Source organism: Amblyomma mixtum, chromosome 3, assembly GCF_055824585.1.
Source record: "Amblyomma mixtum isolate Tamu chromosome 3, ASM5582458v1, whole genome shotgun sequence".
NCBI lineage: Eukaryota > Metazoa > Arthropoda > Arachnida > Ixodida > Ixodidae > Amblyomma > Amblyomma mixtum.
Genome location: NC_143014.1, coordinates 348344627 through 348363299, shown reverse-complemented (window position 1 = coordinate 348363299; position 18673 = coordinate 348344627). Strand labels below are relative to the sequence as shown.

Sequence of the window (18673 nt, the reverse complement as noted above, 5' to 3'; positions counted from 1 at the left end):
GGACGAGGTTTCCCTCTCCGCTGTTCTCCTCTCCTACGCTCGCACGGGGCGCGGGAGATTTGAACATCGCGTTTTTAATCGGTGATTGCGCCACTGTTTTAGCCAAAATCGAAAAAATAATTTCACAGACGTGATCAGCAATGACACTACTTCAAAACCCTAAAAAATTAGCTGATTCAAAAACCGCCTCAGTATCCCTTTAACGTGCACTGACGTCGCACAGTACATGGGCCTCTGGAATTTCTCCTCCAAAGAAATTCAACCCGCGTCTTTCGGGTCAGCAGCTGAGCACCATAACCACTGAGCCACCGCAGCCGTCTGAATTAAATTATGAAGGATTGATCTGTTGCAGACAAATCATCTGACGACCCACGTATAGCAACTTCTTGTGCACCTTTAAAAAAATTATAATAGGCAACCAAAAATCACGTGTTTGCAGACATAAAAAAAAATGCAGTACAGATCTAACCAAAGGCATATGCTAATAAAATTTGTTTACATGGCAGTGTGGTCTCATTCCATACAACAAATGGTATCACTTCACATTCAACTGTGCAGTGCTTATGCATGCAAAAAAGAGCCATCATTCTAACACACGGTTACTCAAGCTGGCTTTTAACTATAGGAGTTTGGAGGTTGACGAGTGCACTGCACACAATGAGGATTTTGTCAATTGTTGCTTGATCACCATCTCCAGCTCTCTTCACAAAGCTTATTGGAAGTACTGTCTGGAAGACCCTGAAGACTTTCAGCCGCTGTATGGCCCGTTCCACGTGTATTCGTACACTCGAAAGCTTTCTTGATGTAGTAACTTCCGCCCCTGGTAGCTGTGTCCTTCGCTTAGTCAGGGAAGGCATCAGAATTGCGGCACCACGTGAAGCAAACATTTCTTCACAACGGAAGCCCCTGTCTACTAAAAACAAGTCTCCTTCTTCGACCTTGTCAAGAAGTCCACTTTGCAAGGTCAACTCTTTGTCAGAAACTCTACCTCCCCATGCTTCTGAAACAAAAGATATGGCTCCTGAAGGTGTGATAGCGATAACCACTTTCACAGTGGTGTGGTTCTTATAGTTTGAATACGTTTTGCTTCTGGCATCCATGTATGTGGGTCTCTGAATAAACACCTCTGTGCAATCAATTATCTCTCTCAGCTGATCAAATAATTTATCTTCGGCTTTAGGCCGGTGTGATTCAAGTGCACGTCGAGATGGCCAAATGATAAATTTCTGCATGTTTGCTGCCAGCACGTCGATCCATGAGTGAAAAATGACACACTGCTGACAGAAATTCCAAATCGAGATTCCAGGTCTTTAGTCACAAGACCGAGCCGTAGTCGCATCAGCACAAGAATGAGCTGCTGCTCGGCATCAAGTGAAGCCCTGTGAGTAGGCGTCCAGACGGACAGCACCAGCTGAAGCAGTGCTTTGAACATCTCTATTGATACAAGGCCTGTATGAAATTTTACATTCTCATCCGACTATATGACTACGTCACTTGTCATATTTGAAAGGTTTGGTTGTCCGTGGCTTTCCAGTTCGGAGATTTTTTGTTTGGCTGCTGCAACTTCCAGCTCTAAAGAGACTACCTGGTCCTTAAGGAATCTGTTTTCATTGACGAGATATGAAATGTCCTGCATGGGGAGTGCAGTCTCGGTATCGGTGTCGCACGTTTTGTGAGCAGTGTCCTCATCCATGACAGCTTCGCTTGCACCGATGGAGAGGCCAGGATCAGCTGCTTCAGACACAGCTGCCTTAAAATCATGCTTCTTTTGAGCACGCTCATATCTTGCCAGCTTCTGCTGCACATTACTTTGCACCCGGTACGGAAACACCGTCGGAATGTAGTCTGGATCGTTCGGGTAAGACGAAGGCTTGCCTAAAAAAAAACTCAATTAGATGAAACACATCCAAGCATAATGTGCACTCTAAACACACACAACAACGCGGACAAGGGGTGCTGGCATAGTCTCGGTCTGCTAGTCCATTGACATCTGAAAAACAAACTGTGCACAACGTAGGCTTCGGTTTCGCTCGAGGTTCCACTGGGGCTACAGCTGAACCTTGCGGAAAGCATGTCGCAACATTCGTAATCCTTCACAAGGTGTCCTCCTTGGCGTGGAAACGAAATCCCAAAAAAAATAATAATAAATTCGCGCGGCGTTAGCACAGAAGTGATTTATGATACGCTGTCTTCAATTAACTGGCAAGCGCTGCATGTTTTTGCAGGTGGTCGCGTACGCGTGCAGGCGGAACCTAATCACATGCTGGTCAAATTCCCGGAGACCACGACTACGGCGTCTCTCAGCCTCAGTCACTTTGGGATGTAAAACCCCGCAAACCGAACCTAATCACGCGCTGCGGCTGAACTCATTTCGGCTACATTGCATGCGCAGCAAAAGGTCACTCGAACGCCACATACACTTGAGGCTGACTCTAGCAGTGAACATTTTGGTATTAGGTTTTATAACAGCGTCATAGGTCCAAAAAGATGCTTGCCTTGAACGAAGTGCGCCGAAAAACCTGCGAGCTTTTTGTAGGCTGCCATTTGTCGCGTCTAACCGCCGCGATCCAGGCCTGTCTTCGTTCGTGTTCTACAGGGAACCTGTACGTTCGTATTTCGGAAAGAAGATTTGTTCAGGACCGTAGACCGCAGCCTGGCACAGAACAGCAGCTTCCACGTCGTGTCCGCTTCAAGCGAGATAATTTCTTGGCAGAAAACATCGCGTAGCGAAGAGAAAACACAGCACGCACGGAAGCATCCAAAACACGGAGAGACCGAGAGACCGGAAGTATTCTAGGGGAGCATCCGGTTTGAGGCGCGCTGGCACACTCTGGCGGCACGGGGCCGTCAAAACCGTCTATAACTCGTGCACCATCCGCTATGAACGTAACAGAAGGAGGAATTGCCGCTACCGTCTGTGACCCGTGCCTGAAATTTCTTGGGTGCCCATGCTGTCTCCCAGCACTGCCGCACCCTGGCGGCTATAGGAGCCCGCGAAAAAGTGTAAAAAATTCGAAAAGGTGCTCCTTGAAAAAAAAAAAAAAAACAGGCGTCGCTTTGTATTGGTTGTTAATCATGCCTGAAAAATCATTGGCGCTGAAAGCTGCAAATTTTTTTTAAACCGCACAGCTAAGCAGTTGGGCGAACAGGAGGAGGGCAACGTGCGTAGCAAAATGATTGGTTTGGTTGGTTTATGGGGTTTAACGTCCCAAAGCGACTAAGGCTATGAGAGACGCCGTAGTGGAGGGCTCCGGAAATTTCGACCAGCGGGAATTGTTTAACGTGCACTGACATCGCACAGTACACGGGCCTCTAGAATTTCTCCTCCAAAGAAATTCGGCCGCCGCGACCGGCATCAAACCCGCGTCTTTCGGGTCAGCAGCCGAGCACCATAACCACTGAGCCACCGCGGCGGCTGTAGCAAAATGGCGTCTCTGCAGGAGGCCATGGATTCTTCGCCCAGCAGGACCGAACATCTGGAGGCTATTTCCGCTGCCATACGTCGGCAGCTTGTGAACTCCTGCATACATCTTGGGTGGATAAACAGGACAATCAACAGGCTGGATCCGCTCCAAAGGCAGGCCTTGGAGAACCATGATGCCAAATCTGCCCGAAGAATCGGACGGAGTATGCCTAAACTACAGAACGTCAAGGAAACGCTCTACCACGAACTCAAAAGCAAGCGAGGTGAGCTGCACATCGTCAGGTTGCTGCTGGAAACAGCTCGCCGAATGCATGAGGACTAACTAGTAGGTGCTGCTGCTATTGCGTTACAAGTGGCTTCAGGGCAACAGCTCCCCCGGCGTCTTTGTGCAAAGCTTTGGCTGCCATCCACACCCAGAACTGAGGCATTCGACTCCCTTGCGACCTGGAGCGCTTCCAATGGGTGTCCGCGAAAAAGTGAAGTGCAGAAATGTCTTGCCAGAAGAAGAGTGAATACCGTCACGCTGGAAGCTCATGGAATGTCTTTTGAGCAATAAAGTAAGACATACTGCTGGGCTAGTTTGTGAATTTCTTAGAATGACTCTCTTAACCGGCAAAGCCATGTATCCACTCTGTTGCGCGTGCACCACAGGAAATCAGTTGCTCTTTTTAACGCGTGAGCTTTAAAGGTGTGGGTTTCTGCGTGGACACAGGCCACCAACCACCGCGGGTTCGAGCTTCGCGCGAACCAAGGGCCCCGATCAGCCGTCACCACACACACCCTATAGACACCGTTGCAGCGCACTCAACCTCCGCTGGGATGAGAGCGATTCGCCGCAAAGAAATAGGCCTCCAAGTTCACCAAGGAGACGTTTATTCACGTCGTCCTTCAGCAGTACACACACACTCAATCGTCACCCCGTCCCGGGGGCGCGCGAGGAGCAAGGCTCCGCTGCGCGCACGAAGCGACTCGAGCAATGCGCGCCGCTAGCACGCCGCTGCAGGAGAATGTCCCCGCGGCAGTGCAGTGATCTCTCTCTCTCGTGTCGACCGTTGGGCCGATTGCGAGAGAGAGTGGGCAAACAACGCAAGGTACGCCTGTCGGAGGTCGCTGGACCCCGCTGGGCAGGCTCGAGCCCCTGCAGGTCAGAGGACACGTGCGGGCGAGCTCGAGTAACCACTGGTCCGAACGGCAAAGGCCGGCACGGACAAACAGTAACGTACGCACCTTACGCTGTCTCGGAGGGATCTCTCTCTCTGGGCCCCGCTCGGACGGTCGCGGGGTGCGCGGCCGCCCAAAGCGGGTCCCAAATTCCCGCCAAAAGGCGCCAATGGCAAAGGGCCTTGGGGAGCCGGGGCGGAGCTGTGGCTAAATGACAGTGATTAGTCACCCAGCCGCCTATCCACCGCCTGAGGCGGGAGCAAGGGAAAGAGGAGAAACAACGCGGGAGGCCGGCTAGCCGCGCAAAGGCGACGGCGGAAAGCCAGGATTCCCACAAAGGGCAACTGACAAGGGTCAGGACATTCCTGAAAAACAAGCTCACTGCATTGATGAGGCCTCGAAGGTAACCTCTGCAAAATACTAGAGCCATGCGCGCCCCGAAAAGCTGTAAAAATTCAAATCAAAGCCCGCAAGGCAGTTGCTCCTTTTAACGCGTGAGCTTCAAAGACACTGTGTAGCAGAAAACTCAGCGTCAGCGGCAAGGCAGAGTATTTCAGCCTAACCATGTAGAACCGACCGGTACTTTGACGTCACAACTACTTACATCACCTCCCTTGGGTAATCCAAATACCCACGTGTGAACACATTCCTGGGGCACGATTCTCGATATTCACTAATCTTCCCAGAGTGCGACGTATCCGTGACGTCTACATCCGTCCGACGTCAGGAAACGCAAACGCAAAATAGGATCATGAAATTGAACAATGGGGAAAAAAGTATGACAAAATAAATACCGTCATCAGCTACTTGGCGCGCCAAGTACAAAAAATACCGATATACCCTAAAGATGTGCCTGAAACAAGCAGCTGCGGGGCTTGGCGCGCACGCGTCGCACAGTAGCGCCGAAAGAGGAAAAGTGAAACGCGTTTCGGTGGCGATCCCGGCCAACACGTGTCCACACACATTCGCTGGGAGATGGTACTGAACGCGACGCGAAACACCCTGCGTGCCAGTCGTCACGGGAATAAACTGTTGTTTAGCTTTAATTGTGCATCATGAAGTGACATTCCTCATGACGCTGCCGCTAGTACATGTGCATAAGGCAATTAGATTTGGAAAGCGGCGCGTTTCAACGACGTTGCTCAGTTGCGGCCGCTTCTGTGTTCTGCACGCTGTTCACACATTCGCAAGCAGGGATCACCATGAATGGATGCCCTGTATAACGCCCTTTTCTGTTCCACAGCTCATCTCAGGTTTCACTTAACTATTAGGATCCCAGGATATTGATGAAGCGGTTGTCGACAGCTTCGAGTAACCAGCTGTTGCTTCGAACTATCGCCACATGCGGCAGTTCCGTACTTGCGAGATGCGATCAGCGTCACGGAGAGAGGAGCTGACTGAGAAACGGCTGGCTATCGGCTCTCGATCCTAGCCTCAACGCATCAGTGCCGTTGGAAAGCATAACCTCAACGTGTCGTCTTTATTGGAGAAGCGCGCGGGATGGAGCGATGTATAGTGTGTGCGGAAGATCGATTTCCACACAGTGGGGCCCCACACACAGAGTGTCCACTGCGAAAAAGCCATGCTTAGTCCAGCAATCCGTTATACAGCTCTGGAATCGGGGGGCATCCGATGTAACGCTATCTGTAAATCGCGTCAAGCGCACCGCTCTCAACGCCTGCAATGCCTTATTGTCAAAAACGACAAATGCAAAAGCAAAATATGGAGCTTTGCTTCCTGCCTGCAATGAAAAAGCAACAAAAGAAACACGGCTAATAGTCCGCCGACAACTGAAGCATAGATTTCACAGTGCTGGCATTTCACTTATCTCAATAGGTCATATACCTCATTAGCATTCTATGAAGTACTTATCATTAGCTTTCATAACATTAAATATCAGCCGTGCCTTCATGAAGACTTCAAGAAAACTTTACACGAAAGCATGCCGCACACTAACTGTGTACAGTGGCAGGTACACTATTCCATTCAAAAAAAAAGGTCGCAATAATGCTACTTGATTTTCACTGTTTCCAAAGGCCCTGAATCTCATTAATTTTGCCTGATGAGAGCACATAGCACTAACCAAAAGCATATAGGCAGTTACACCGCTTGTGTGATGTAAGGACGCACCAGAATGTGAAGGGAGAAAAAACTGTCGTGCACACCCCTAAAAATCCTCTGCTGTGGAACAATAGTGAGGCATTTAGAGCAGCACCAGGCAGCTCCTTTCAAGCAAGATTCCTCGTAAGAGGTAAAGCTTTAATGCCAGGAAAGGTGAAGTCGGCTGGAAAAAAATGTCTTCTCATACGCTACTCAACATTGGGGAAGGGGAGGAACGTCAAGGCAGAGAATGAAGGAAATTCAAGACATTTTGCAATGGCGTTAACTATCTACTGCTCAAAGAAGCATCTTGTGTCCGACACAAGCGTTCAAGAAGACTTGTGCTTTCTTGACCATGGGCTTAGTGAGTAAAAGAAAAAAAAGCAGTTCCGGGATTGATAATGAAATAAAGAGCTAAGGGCATCCGTGAAACGTTGCAAATAAATGCCCACCAGATCATCTAAAAGGCCAACGAGACAAAATGAAGTGGAGAGCAATAAGAGCAGTGCATAAAAAAGATTACTGTGTACAGAATTTGTCCAGCTGCATTTCAGATGAACACAAGTATACATCAAAATACAGCAATGGCACATATATACAGCCAGGCTACAACCAAATCAGCCCTAAATATCACCAGCGTGCTTTCAGCGGCAGTATGCAATCAGCCAGAGTCATGTTTCAGGGTAAAGGAAATCCTTTCTAGAAGAATAGTCGGCTGGAAAGTAGAAAAGTACGCCATATGCACGTTCGTGTTTCATTCCAGCCTGAATGTACACAGCTGTCTGACCATATCTGCAGCATGCAGCCCCTCAGGAATGCTATAGGCACCTTTGACCGCAGAACACATCAAGCAGCCCGACAATACATATCATAAATGCTTGGTAACTTCCTCATATAAAGTTATCAGAGAAAGAATTGAAGGTCTTCTTCAAAAGCTAAATAATTCACATTATCAGCTGGTTACATGGGACAAAAACCTGTCGCTTCTTTGTATCAGAGCCCTAAAATAACACTATGCTGGGGCATCGGAGTGTGAAAAGCATAAAAATGCTTAAAAATTGTGTCCTTGTGAAGACTTATGCTCTGACCTTGAGTGGTAGCTTCCCGCATGCCGAGTCATTGTGATCTGTGTGCAACCGTGGTAATGCGGCACATGTGCATATCTTCTCACCGCATGCCACTTGATAAGGAAGGCAGAAATAAAGATAAGGGGTCTTTGCATCACAACTGCCAGCCATCGTGTCTCAGTGTTCCCTTAAGGTGCGCCATACCCCAGATAAGGCAGTGCACTGCACATCATTTAACTTTGCCTTTGTGCTCAGCAAGTGAAAAACATCACTCTATCTGCTCAAGCACCAATGATGGTACGTAGCACTCACTTCCAATTACCGAATTTTAATGCATACATAATGCTTTCCTTGTTTTGAAAGCCCTGCCAACACAACAAAAATTCTCCATGTTATTCAATAATTGTTGTCACTCAGCCCATATCAGCAGTCATTTATTTGTTCTTTCTTTTAATGATACCTCCAATCTTCATTGCTGTCGTGCTCAAGCACCGAAATCTCGGTAAGCAGGCGCGAAATAATGTCAAAGCAGTGCAAAAAGCACCGACAGCACACAGAATTATAATCAACACAAGCATAGCTTTACGGGTAGGGCGGATCGTCACACCTCATACATTCTTTCTGTCAGTTCTTCAAGTGCACATGATTATAGTGGTGAATTGCATCGGCCCAAAGGTAAATCCAGCCCTTGGCTCTATGAGTAAAATAAAATTTTAAGGTGCACAGTGGTGTGCTCACAAGGGGGGTAAACTGTTTTTTCAGCACGATTAAGGCAGAGTGGAGCATAGCGAGTATGTATAGCCCTGAATTTCCAAGTGGCAAGTGGTAAAATTCATGAATAACACACACAATTCATCTCTAATATAATAGCAGAAAATCACGCAAAATGCACAAATTTTAGGCTCTCTGAAAACTTTCCTTTTTCTAATTCTGTGTTCGCAATTTTATTTTCAAAATCAAGCAGGGTATCAAAGCAAAGCAAGTTAGTCTGTTTTCCTTTTACTGTCAGAATAATAAAAATGTTTTTTTTTGTCTGATATTACCAGATAATATCACGAGGGCTGTAGGGAATGCAGCATCAGCAATAGCGTTAAGAAGCAACTTGGCCAGGTGTACAACAGTAGGAAAAAGGTACATAAAGCCTGCGCACATCAAATTCACGGAGAGATTTTTTTTCGAAGCAACACAAGTTCCTACTCCTCAGCGGAGCGAGGTGCGTTTGATGCCCAAAGTCTACAGTTTGCGGAAGAAAATATTGGTGAAATGATTAAAATTCTTCACCGTCCTTCATGTATGTTGGAATACAGTATCCAACCTAATTCCGATTCATTACATAGTGCAGCATTAAATACAGAACGGTATCTCTCGTGCACAAAGGCGAATTTTTCTCGACAGAGCAGCCTCCAATAAACATTAAAGCAGGGAAGCCAACAGTCACCTTTGTTAAACTGAATAATGGCAACATGTTCATTGATACACCAGTCAGACTGAGAGTGCAGAGCTTAAGCAGGTTGTTCGCAATTTTCCTTATAATCACCAAACAGCACCATTGACTTCCCTGCGCTAACTGCACATTACTGAGTCGATGAAAGTGGGGCCTAACACAGTCCCACTCAGCTCACAGGAAGGCAGTGATCTTGTGTTGCATACAGACAAGGTTTACAGCCTAGGTGAAAATAAAAGATCCGATTTCAAGTTCGATTATTGAGGTGGAATACATCCTTCCAGCTGTAAACCATTCAATTCTAGCTGCAAAATGTCTTTTTCAGCTTAATTATTCACACCGAAATTACATCCTGCTAGATAACTGATACTTCCAATTAGCTTCATGGGTTTCCGTCAGACATACCCACTGCGACTAGAAAAGCTTGGAATGGGTACTCAGTCAAAGCTCTGTTCAAGCCTTGCTTTTCATCTGGAAGATAATGACCATGAAACCATTCCCGCACTTTTCCCTCGCGGAAAATAGTTCAATGCTGTATAACTACATGCAGCATGTGAAAGAAGCAGTCGAAAACAAGCACAGGTAGGCAACCAAATGCCATGAGACAGAGCATGCTGCGTATTTCATAGCGCGAACAGTGCCACACAAGATGTGGTGCACCCGGAAGGAGAGGCGTGTCAATGACTGCAGACAGAGCGAACATGCTGCGTGTATGCTTAGAATGGTGTGGACTGGTGGCTCTTCACAACCACCAAAGCGACTAGAAAAGCACTGGTGAACGCAGTTGTCCAATCAACCCTCTGGTGGTAGAAGGAAAACATTTTGGTGCCTCCCTCTCTTTCACTGCACTGAAGAACCAAATAAAATACATATTGCACACAAGCAGATCACATAAGGAGGCACCACACCAAGGAACAGCATTTTTTCACGATCACCAGAGCATGTGTTAAAGCACACACTAAGAAAGTCGGCAGATGGTAGATGGAATGCACTTGGGACACTTCCTGACTCACGAAAAGCTGCAGCACCAGGGAAAACTGATCTATATCGTCATACATACCACCAATAAAATGAAAGCAAAAAGTATAGTACTGTTCAAAAGAAAGTACCGAAATCATGAAGACTTCACCAGCTTCATAGCAGTATGCTATCAAACTTGAAGCAGAGAAAATGTGCATCTATTGCTTTGGCATAATTACACACGAAAAACAGCATTTAGTGCGATTCCCACACGCGACTGATCATATACTTCCTGTCTGTCAGGTAGAATCCAACTTGATGGTGCTGTGTGCTCCTCCTTGTGGTAGATGTTGCGGCTCCTGCTATAATCACCGCCGCCCTGTGGTGTCGCAGTCCTGCAGCTGAGTGCAGGTCAACACGTTGTGTTGCACAATGCAAGCTGTGCTGATCTTCTAAGAGAACTCCTCACCATGCCGTATAGCACTCAACTCCTTTGCAGACACCTCATGTAATGGTTCAGGTGCCTGGTGTGGCCACCCATCTGGTAGGCAGTCCATCTGAGAGGTCAGTGAAGATGAATTTGGCAGCAGGGCTCCCGAGTACGGGCGACTCTTTGTGAGAGTGCTGCTGAACGTCTGCGTAAGATTCACATCATCACCTGCACTCTGATAACTGCTGAGCATTGAAATCTTCGAACAAGCTAGACATCGGGTTTCCAAAAATTTAAAATTTTTGTAGCTGCAAGGTCGGCTATAGTCTTGTTTCACGTAGAAATGTAGAACATCCTGACAGCAAAAAAAATCATTCGTACTAAAGTCAACTGTTTCCACAACAGCTAAATATGGCTGTGGTTGTGGCAGATTTCCGAAACTGATGGGAGAGTTAATTATTAGAGTTTTTTTATGCTTAAGTAAAAGAAAACAGTACGGATTACTTTGAAGGGAAGGGCAGATATTTAAATATTTATCACTACTTTGGATAATTCAGAATATGTGTGCGTTTGCATTTTGCATGAATCAAAATGAGGCTGCGTGGCATTGTGGTCAGCAGGATAAATCCTCAGCAATACAACAACACTGGGTATCACCCACGCCTATCTCTGCTGTCATTTAAAAACAGTAGACACGACTAGTTTACACTACACTGATAAGCGGGTTCGATTTACGATGTCCCTGTTCCTCAATAAACCACAAATAAATGTAATCAGATATGATTAGCCATTTGGAATCCCACTCGAGGTAAACCAGTTATCCCTTCATATGTGCCACCACGCACTAAGTACGTGATCACCAGCTTGATAATTTCCATGTGAGCCGCCCAGGAGAATGAAGAGATATTGGAGAGATATTGGAGATAAATGGGTCGTGGATGGATCCACACAGACCTGTCTGCTGGAAAGTTGACCAGCAGCAATGCTTTGTGAGATTTTTTAGGTTCTAATAGAGAGCTTTCAGTCAGCCCGTTTTTTCGGAAACCATATTGGCAATTATTTATAAGATTTGTCTTGTCAAAGAAGTATGTTATGCGGCATGCAATAAGTTTCTCAAATTCTCTAGAAAACGCCGGAAGTGCCGATATAGGCTGTAGTTTATCCGCAAGTTTCTGTGGCCGATTTTTTAGAGGACAGAATTCTTGCATATTTCGTGCGGTCATGAAAAACTGTTTGCCAACATAGGTAAAAATTGAGCTAGTATTAACAAGATGATTGGTACGACATATTTAACTGGCTTTATTTGCAGATTATCGATATCTGATGATTAATTGTTTTTAGGGGCATAAATGTGTCAGACTTGTCGATCGTCTGCTGGCTTAAAAAATATCCTACGAAGAGCGTTTGCTTCTGGGACTTATATTACGGTATAATCATCAGCAGAACCTACGGTAGCAAAGTGATGATTAAAGTGATTTGCCAGCTATCTACCTGAGAGCTCACGACCACTTGCAGTGATCAGCGGAACCGGGCTATTGCTACCTCGACCAAGAACGTTATTGAAAGCTTTCCAGGCAACATCCAGACCCTTGTTTTGTAATGCTGTCGAAAAGCTGTTCAAAGCAAGAAAGCGTGGCTCCTCTTACCTCTGCGTTCAAGTGATTCCTTGCCTTTTTAAACTGCCGCAGTGATTTCTCGCAAAGCGTACGCAAGAAAATGTGGTAAAGACGAATTTAGCCTTTATCATTATGATATGGTCATAATTCACCAAAGGCTTTATTTTTTTTCTACGTTTCATTGCTTTAAATGGAAAGTGATTTAACTAAATGGACACAAACTGCAATAAATGCATTGTAGGCATCATCTGCAGCGTTTATCTCAAGGACTGGCAACCAGTTTTGTGGCGTTATTTCTGCTTTAAAAGATTCTAATTTGGTTTCAGTAAGGCTCTGAGAAATAACAGGTTCCTGACATGATTTATTTGGCGGTGTAACATGAGTGCGTCATAAAAACTGGACAGCGATCAGCTACGACAAAGTAATAGTGCCAGCGCTGTAAAGGATGGTTTCAGCATTTGTAATAATTAGGACAAGTGCGGATTATGTATTCGTTGTAGTTCTTGTCCATGATGTTATTAAATTATCATAACCGGACGACTGCAACACGCTGATAAGATCGCGGACAAAGTTGTCCTCGTACAAAATGTTAACATTGTAGTCACCACTATAAGAAAGACGAAAGCTGTTTTGTGAAACGTAATCCAGGAAGCCTTCAAAAAAATCTATGAAGTATGTAATATTCCATTCCGCCGACGACATACCGCGGCTACTCTTTCATTACAGGATTTTCAAGTTAATATTCCATAATCATTCATTGGTGTACTCAGATCGGTTACGAGATCACACTTTTTATTCAATGTTACATGTACAGCAACGCTCCTACCACACCTGTCTGGGCGATTTATGAAAGTTTCTGTAACCTTCAAATTCGACCATGTCGCAGCGTTTATAATACGTTTCGGTGAGAATTACCAGGCTGAACTTAAACGAAATTGGCTCAGGAAAGGATCAGGCTCATCTTATTTATTTCCTACCGAACGTGTATTTATGTGAAGAACTGATTTACATGAAGATTCATCAATACTAATAGATTCAAGTTAGGCAAACTGCTGATAATACATGGAACAAAGTGTCGGTCTACAAGCGGATGAAGATAGCATGCTACTTCAAAATTTGCTCGTCAGAACCTTGTTCAAGAGCGCTCTCACCTCTTATAGAAACCACAGGACTATCACCGGAACGTTTCGAAAAACTTTTTGCATTGCATGCATATGCAAACACATTTCCACTTATGTTCTTTTTTTTCTATGGCCATTTCAAGCAGCGTTTTCAGTGATGGAGACAGGTTCTCAGTGACACAGGTGGGTTCTGAATCTGTGAAACCGAGGTCTTTTCTAGTCAGACGCTTTTCCTTTGCACTCTTTAGCAATTCATCACGTTTCACCCGGGATTTAAACTGGCCAATGATGTTGCTTTGCTAAGTGTTAATGGTTAGCAGACTGTGACAGATTTCAATGTCAGACGCTGAAATGGGTCCCTTTATGACAGTGCCAATGCGATAAACAATGTCAGGAATGCTCTCATTTTCTTCATTTATAACACCTTGAATCTCAATACTGCATTTCCTAGACTACAGCTCTAATTGCAACAGTCTGCCATCAACATCCTGCAGCATCTTTTCTGCACTGACATTTGCCATCTGTCACCGTGTTCTTCGCTCTTCACAACCTCAGATTTCAGGATTTTTCTTCAGTTCATCGGTAGTGTTGTGGCGCAATCCAGGCTCTCCGCCACTTCCTCGTGTTCGTTTCTACGCTCGCGAATCTCACTTCAAAGCTCTATTTCAGTTTTTCGCGAAATAATTTGAGCTGTTGACGCAATTTTTCTTTAAGATTAGCATATTCGGCTCTCATTTCCTCTTTCATTTGTGCAACGTCCTTTTCCTTCGCAGGTACGCAACAACCAAAGCACAATCAAGTTAAAGTAACTGGCAGCAGCAACCGATACGAAGCAAGCAAGAATGGTTAAGCAGTGTTTTCCGAATAACACTAACTTGGAGCAGAAATGTACGTCAAAATTAGTCACGTTGCCAGTGTGTCGGGGACAGGGTTGGAGCGGTTCTTTTGTAGGCGACTGAGGTGACGTAGCTGTGGCGCAGTAGCTCACAGGTGCTTTCGACGATGACGCCTCTCGGTGACATTTGCAATCTTCGGCACGTGGACGCGAAGCAGCACTGTTACGGCCGCCAGGTTCGATTTCGACGAGCGTGACCTGCACTAGAAATGCACATCGAATTTGGCGACGTTGCAAAGCAGTCCGTCGCTGCTGCCAATCTTCTCACGGTCACCGTTTATGTAAGGGCACTGTGACAGTGTTCAAAGAATAGTAATGCACACACTTTTTGCAAGCGTACGCTGCAATTAGCGAAATAACATAGCCATAGTCATGAATTTCCTCATTTCCATGCGCGCAGTCCTGTGGGACCCGCGGAGAGTTGGAAGCGTTTCAAGGGTGAGATTTGGTCGGCAGGTGATGAGTTCGCAATATCACCATAAGCTTACCCTTGCAAGTAATCAGCACGCATTAAAACTACGTGCTTTAGGGCACTCGCAGCGTTGGATTAAAGGGGGGTCTAAGGTGGCTGCAGCCCAGGGCGTCACCTCGGACAGCAGGAGAAGTAGCCCATTTATTCTAACTTGTTTAGTATATGGAACCGCGGGCAATGGAACTTTGAGCGACACGTATGAAGCGAGAAAACCAGAGCGAGGAGGTGGGCCCCCACCTTATGTAACTTCGTTTAGAGTAATCTGCCGGGGAGACCTCTTCGAGCTGCTAAAACAGGAATCCCCCGACAACCGGAGGGGGCCCCCTTTCTTACGAAGCGATATGTGCGTTGGCGTACGGATTGCGGAAAGGTTTTCGTGGTTTTCTGTCAATACTCTCGTCCAGTGGGGTCTGAAGGTGTGGTGTTGAAGGTGTAGGGTGTTTGAGAATCCTGGCGTCGGCATAACAGGCGGGACTCGTGCCTCGCCACCAAGCATTCTGCTGGGACTGCTTTCATAATCCGCTAAAAATCCACTAATTAATTTTTAAAACCACACATATATCCGATGTAAAAAATGCTTGCTTTGCGCCCTCTGCATGGCTTACAAATATAAGGAAATGCAGCGCTTTAGTCTCACAAGTGTGATTACAGCAGGGTCGACAAAAACGAAACTATACTCCGTCTCACAAGATGTTTGTAGCATTACGAAAGGTAGAGTTCTCTCAACCAGTCAGGATGGCATGCACTACATTAGCGTGTTCCTACGCGCGTACTAGTAGTTAGCTTCTTTCTACCTCTAGCAGGTGGCGCTTGACGTCTTTTAATTCTTTCATCTGTTTGGTTTTGGACAGGCGGACGCCCGTCCAAAGGGACTGGCCCCACTTTTTCTTTTTTTTTTGTCGCCACTTGTTCGTATCAGTTCCTCTGTTGTCACGTCACAGTTATTCTCAATGTTCCTGTCATGTGTATATAAATTTATTTATTCCAGCGTCGTCACTACAATATTAAGCTGGGTCGAATTCAGGCCAAGGCAGCCGAATGTCGATGGTGGCGACATGCAAAACAACCCCATGCGCTGCGCGAAAGTCAACGCACAAGCGATCAAAATTAATCCGGAGCCCTCCACTACGGCGCCTGCCATATCTCATGAGAGACGATTTAGTCTCACTGCGACAGTACTGAATGGTCCCGACGTTTGCGCGCTCGTTAGCACGTTAATGGAGCTCATCTCATCGTCCCCATCACAACTGCATTCAGCACTGCTGACTGTGTCGTCCTCCAGGTCGACAACAATGGCCGGTCCTTGGTCAACAACATCATCGATATTGTGGTCTAGTAGTAGTAGTAGAAGACGTTTATTCGGCCAAAATTTACAGGCCGAGCATGTCGACCGCCTGGGCGACCAGAAATCGCTGTTCTTCCTCCCCTTCAGCGCCAAGCCAGTCGAGCCAGGTGGTGATGGATAAAGAAGGTGGGGGGTAGGAACCCGACTGCTGAGCAGCCGGGCAATAGAAGAGGCAATGGGCAAGGTCCGCATAGATACAGGGGCAGTTGGGACAGGAAGGGTCCGATCGATAGCGATAGAGAAAGAGGCGAGACGGGGTGATGATTGCATTCATTTGAACGTGCCGAAGAAGGCGAGCCTCCGGCACTGTGAGTGATGGATGAGGGGGAGGGTAAAGGCGTTTGTCGAGGCGGAGCTCGAGGTAGACCTCTTTTATGGTGCGGCGAAGGGTGAGTCTCCCACCGTCCTCCGAGGGCTTGGGCCAGGGGATCAACGGTGCCCGGAAAAGTGTGTCACGGGCGAGCTGATGAGCCAGCTCATTGCCGTCAATCCCTGAATGCCCAGGGACCCAGCGGAGGAAAACGATGGAAGGCTGCAATGCTTAGACCACTCGTTCGACCTCCTGTTGAAGAGAAGGGGTTAGGGTGCGTTTCTGTATGTGGTGTATAGCGGCTTGTGAGTCTGAATAGACTGTGTACTCTTGAAGAGAGGGAAGGAGGGCAAATGACTGGAGGGCATGCGCAATGGCGAGGACCTCGAGGGACAATGCATCCGGAGGGCGTAGAAACGGCCCGCTGGTGTGAGTTTCAGGAGCGGGGAGGTGGGGGTGGTACAGGGCGTAGCCGCAGGAACCTCGAGGAGCCACGAAGGAGGCATCCGTGTAAGCTACACCCTGGGTATCAAAGGCTACACAGCACCATACACCCTGGGTATGGTGCTGTGCGGCCGCATGACGACGGCCGGCGTGCAGAACGGGGGACATGTTGGACGGAAGGGGGAGGATCCGAAGATTGGGAGCCGGGGTGGGAATAGGAGAGGTAAACGGGGCGCAGGGAATGGGCGAGATACCCGCTTGAGTCACTAACCACTGACCCTGACGGGTAAGGGAAAGCCGGGCAATCTGCGAGTCATGATGGAGAGAGAGCAGAGAACGGAGAGGATGAAAGAGGCCTGTTGCAAAGATCTTTGCAGTAGAGGTAGTGATAGGGAGGTTGAGAGCTGCCTTGTAGAGGCCCACAAGGGCAGTCTCAAGAGCGTTAAGTTGAGTCTGATTGAAGGAAACGTAGGGTGCAAAGTACAAGACCTTGTTGAGGGCCAGCGCGTGGGCAACTCGGCACGCATGAGCCTCGTGGAGACCTGAGCGCCGAGTGACCACGCGCCGCAGGAGGTGAGTTACGGAGTGGCAGGTGGTGACAGCACAGTGGAGGGCTTGAACGTTCTTGGCTGCATGCAAAGGAAAGCCAAGAACTTCGCACTGCGTGACGACAGGAATGGGAGAGCCAGAAAGGTGTAGAGAGACGAATTGGTTGTGTGAGCGCTGGTATGAGGAATGGTTGAGGAGAAGGAGCTCGGATTTTTCAGGAGCAGGAGAGAGGCCAGCAGTGGTGAGAAAGGAGTCGATGAGATCTAGGCCACGTTGCAGGGTGTCCTGTACGTGACCGGGAGAGCCAGACGAACACCAGAGAGTGATGTCACAGGCGTAAAATATATGATGCAGGTCGGGAATTTCAGCTAGCTGGGAGGCGAGAGGGGCCATAGCAAGATTGAAAAGGGTAGGAGAGAGAACAGCACCTTGAGGAGTGCCTCGGGTGAGGTTGTGGGGGTCGGACAGATAGGTGTCGACTCGAAAGCGAGCGACACGTTTAGAGAGGAATGAGCGGATATAATAGTACATGCGGGAGCCACAGTCTAGGGAGGCGAGTTGGGAAAGGATGTGGTCGTGGCAAACACCGTCGAAGGCCTTGCGAACATCGACGGTCACAAGTGCGTGAATTTGAGTGGGGGTAGGTGACAGAAACGTGTGCTGGAGAACCAGAAACATGTCCTATGCACAGACGTGGCGTCGGAAGCCGATGAGAGAATGAGGGAAGAACTCCCTCGTCTCGAGAAGATTAGAGAGGCGAGTCAGGGCCATTCGCTCAAGGGTCTTACCAACACATGATGTCAGGGAGATTGGGCGTAGATTAGAGAGAGAGGGAGGCTTGCCCGGCTTTGGAATCACAGAAATGAGGGAGGAGGTCCAGGAGCTGGGCAGGCAGCCGCTGTCCCATGCATCATTGTAGGTTTTAAGGAGGAATTCTTTGGCGCAGTCAGGAAGGTTGCGAAGTGTGGTGTATGTAATGGCATCCTCACCGGGAGCCGAGCGTGTAGCATTAGCAGCCAGAGCCGATTCGAGCTCCTGGAGAGTGAAGGATTGGTCCAAATCGGGGTTAGGTCCACCGCAGTACACCGGGTAGGAGGGTGCCAGAGGGGGCGGGAGATAGAGAGAGGTGAGCTGATCAAAAACATCGGAGGGAGTTCCTTGAGTGAGGGCTTTAGCTAGAGTGGGAGCAAGGGCAGGCTTAGTGCCAAGGAGGGATTTGAAGAGAGACCATGTGGATCGCGAGTGCAATGCAGAGTCAAGACGGTCACAAAGAGCACTCCAACGAGAGTGCTCGAGTGAGGCGCAGTGGGCGACGATCTCGGCCCGCAGAGCAGT

The 18673-nt window shown here is 47.6% G+C and overlaps 1 pseudogene; it reads right to left on the bottom strand.

Moving 5' to 3' along the window:
- LOC149356297 (uncharacterized) overlaps positions 1-18673 on the bottom strand; it is a 79840-nt pseudogene that overhangs the window by 253 nt on the left and 60914 nt on the right.